The following is a 3840-nucleotide window of genomic DNA, read 5'->3' on the forward strand; positions in this document are numbered from 1 at the left end:
TAAAAGGGGTTTGGAGCCCCATAAGGGAATTAAGCAAAAATTATAAAGACTTTCTTACCCTAAGTTAAAAATAGGCTTAGGGCAGAGACCTTGGCCCTGGTGAGAAGGAATTTGTGATTTAAAGACATATGAAAGAATTTGGACCCTCTCATTGGCTAAAAGACCTTGACCCCTGAGAACAAAAGGCTTCCTTCTAGAGAGAAAAGACCAACTATAACCATGGGTTGTAGGACCTGACAGATCTCCCTCTCATTATAGAGAGAAAAGTCACTGAGGTTTTTCCTTAGTCCAATACTTGGCATGTGAAGAGTCCCCCTCCCTAAGATAGCTGAGACTTAAACTCAACACACTAAGAGAGAAAAGAGATAGACCCTCAGTTGAGTTTTCCCCCTGAATCCAGAAATTGGCAGCCTTCTATGACATCATAATCAGGTGAGCAATACCTCATAGAAGTTCTGCACACCCACAAATAGCACGTCCATCCCAGCAGAGACTACATTCAAGTCTAGTGGGGAGCTTACAAGCAAGGTAGGAACAGTGAAACAATATAATCAGAAAACATCAGGGTCCAAGACCAATAACAGGATGAATTGTTCTTCTATTAATATGCCCCACATTTCCTGAGTCACTTCATGTGTCAAAACATCACCCTCCATTGGGTGGAAATCTCTCAGGATTTGATCTTTTCTATGTACATCCATCGTGAGCTGCTACCATGGCCCAAGACTTCACGGTATGGGACTACATGGTGTTTGTGAGCATGCTACTCATCTCATCAGTTATTGGTGTATTCTACGCATGGAAAGAAAGGGGGAGACAGACAGGCACCGAGTTTCTCATGGCAGAACGCCAGATGTCAGGGATACCGGTGTCCCTGTCACTCACGGCCAGCTTCATGTCAGCCGTCACCATCCTGGGCACGCCGGCCGAGGTGTACCGCTTTGGCATCATGTTCAGTCTTTTCTTTATCTCCTACGCCCTGGTGGTAATCATCACCACAGAGATCTACATGCCTATTTTCTACCGGCTCAGAGTCAACAGCAGCTATGAATACTTAGAACTTCGATTTAATAAGCAGATTCGTCTTCTTGGAACTGTTTTCTTTATTACTCAAACGATACTCTACACTGGCATTGTCATTTATGCCCCTGCTCTTGCTTTGAATCAAGTTACAGGATTTGAACTCTGGGGTGCAGTAGTTACAACAGGCCTCGTCTGTACTTTCTACTGTACACTGGGAGGTCTCAAAGCTGTTGTCTGGACAGATGTTTTTCAAGCTGTCATTATGGTGGCAGGGTTTTTTTCCATTATCTTTCAGACTTTAAGACTTCAAGGTGGAATGAAAACTATCGTACAACATGCTCAGGAAGGGGGAAGGTTAAAATTATGGGACTTTAATCCCAATCCTTTTCAGAGACACACTTTCTGGTCCATCATAATAGGGGGCACCTTCACATGGTGCAGCATTTATTGTGTCAATCAGTCCCAAGTTCAGAGATACCTGGCCTGTAAAAGCAAGTTCCATGCAAAACTATCCCTTTATTTAAATCTTGTGGGACTCTGGATCATTCTTATCTGTGCGGTTCTCTGTGGCTTGTCATTGTACTCAGTGTATCGTCACTGTGATCCCTGGACATCACACAAAATCAAAGCCCCAGATCAGCTCATGCCCTACCTAGCAGTTAATATTTTTCGTAATTATCCAGGACTCTCAGGACTTTTTGTGTCATGTGCTTATAGTGGAACGTTGAGTACAGTGTCCACCAGTATCACTGCTCTAGCTGCTGTAACTATGGAAGATCTCATCAAACCGCAATTGACTTCACCTTCACCAAAGACTCTTTCTTTACTTTCTCAAGGAACAAGTGTGTTCTTTGGCCTCCTTTGCATCGGCATGGCTGCACTGGCATCATTTATGGGAGGTCTTTTACAGGCGGCACTCAGCATATTCGGCATGATTGGAGGACCTCTTCTGGGCTTGTTTTCTCTGGGAATGTTAAATCCTTATGCCAACTCGCTTGGTTCATTTATTGGCCTTATGTTTGGATTTGGCTTTTCAATATGGATTGGAGTTGGAGCTTACTTTTACCCTGCACCTCCTTCGAGAACATTACCATTACCCCTCTCCACTGCAAATTGTACCCAAGGTAGAAGCATGCCTCTGAATTGGACTGGCTTAGCAGAATACTCAGTCTTCACACCGTGGAAAACTATTACAGAGAGAACTTTACTAATGAATAGCTTATATTCCCTTTCCTACCTCTACCTAAGCACTGTGGGGACATTAGTGACCGTAATTGTGGGAACAATTATCAGCCTTCTAACAGGTGGCAAAAATCAGATTGTAAACTCCAAATACTTCCTGAAGAGAGATGATATGACACTGGGTAAACTTTTTTTCAAGGACCGAGGAGTTTCAGCATCACCCAGTTAGGACCTTGGGTAAAACTGATAAATTACTTCGGGAAGTTTAAAAATAAAGGTCTGAAAAGAAAAAAGAAAGGTCTGAAAGAATTTTTCAATGGAGCAGCTCTGAATGGGTGACCACCCTATAGGGTGGGTGATTTTTACATATCCTAAGTAAGATAAGGGCAGTGAGGTAGCACAGCGGATAGAGCATCGGACCTGGAGTTAGAAAGATCTGAGTTCAAATTTGACTCAGACACTTACAAGGTGGGTGACCCTGGGTAAATCATTTCACCCTGTTTGCCTCAGTTTCCTCATCTGTAACAAATGTCAGGTACAACTTAACAAAACAACAGCAACCAACGAAGGGGAGATTGATAATCTTACTGTATTCTCCCCTGATCAGACCACATTTGGAATGCTGAATTTAGTTATGAGTACTGCGATCATATTTTAAGGCAGATAAGAGCAACAGCATCTAGCATTTATACAGTGTTTTAAGGCTTGTATATTGCTTTCAACACATTAATTCATCTGATCCTCACAAATCTTGAGGTAGGTGCTACTAATATCCCCATTTTCCAGATGAGGAAACTGGGGCACAGAGTGCTTAAGTGACTTACCCAATGTCACATAACCAAGTTAAGTGTCTGAAACAGGATTCCAACTCAGGTCTTCTTGACTGTATGCCCTTTGCTCTATCCACTGAACCACCTAGAACTGGCAAAGTGGAATCTATCCAGAGGAGGGCAACGAGAAGAGCGAGAGGACTAGGCTATTATAGAAAGATCAACTAAAGAAAAATGGGAGTGGAAAAGAGAAGGCTGGGAGGAGGGGGGAGAAGGAAGAAAATATGCTTATATATGATGCCTACTATGTGCCAAGCATTAGTCTAAGTGCTTTACAAATATTTTTATCTCATTTGATTTTTACAACAACCTTGGAAAACAGGAGCTATTGTTATCCCCACTTTACAGTTGAGAAAAATGAGGCAAAGGGAAATTAAATGAATTGTCTGGGGTCATATAGCTAATAAACGTCTGAAGCTGGATATGAACTCAGGTCTTCATGACCAGAGCTCTACCCACCATGCTCTTCAGCTGCCTCTGCAATTGATGGTAGGGTTGGAGGGAGGGGAGACACAATCATGCTTAAAGAGCTTTCCGATAGAAGGGATTAAACTTGTCTCCTTGACCCCAAAATTAGAAAAAGGAGTGGACATATTTAGACTTGGTCTAAGGAAAACCTTTTTACTTAGGAGAGTTAACCAAAAGTGAAATGGACTGCCTTGGGAGCAAGGGGGTTCCTTATCAGTTGAGGTACTCAGGTGGGGGCTGGATAACCTCTACTGGGTAGGATGGAGAGAGAATTCTTCTATGGGATGGAAGAGATAGCCTCAGAGATCTCTTCCAGCTCCGAAATTCAGGGATTTTA

At 42.8% G+C, this 3840-nt stretch overlaps 1 pseudogene across 1 annotated transcript; it reads left to right on the forward strand.

Annotated features, from left to right (window-relative positions):
* Positions 1-451: 451 nt before the first annotated feature.
* Positions 452-2498, forward strand: LOC140499371 (sodium-coupled monocarboxylate transporter 1 pseudogene; annotated as a pseudogene). The gene has a single exon (XR_011965420.1). The product of XR_011965420.1 is annotated as a sodium-coupled monocarboxylate transporter 1 pseudogene (transcript).
* The last annotated feature ends 1342 nt before the right edge of the window (positions 2499-3840 follow it).

Source organism: Notamacropus eugenii, chromosome 4, assembly GCF_028372415.1.
Source record: "Notamacropus eugenii isolate mMacEug1 chromosome 4, mMacEug1.pri_v2, whole genome shotgun sequence".
Classification (NCBI taxonomy): Eukaryota; Metazoa; Chordata; class Mammalia; order Diprotodontia; family Macropodidae; genus Notamacropus; species Notamacropus eugenii.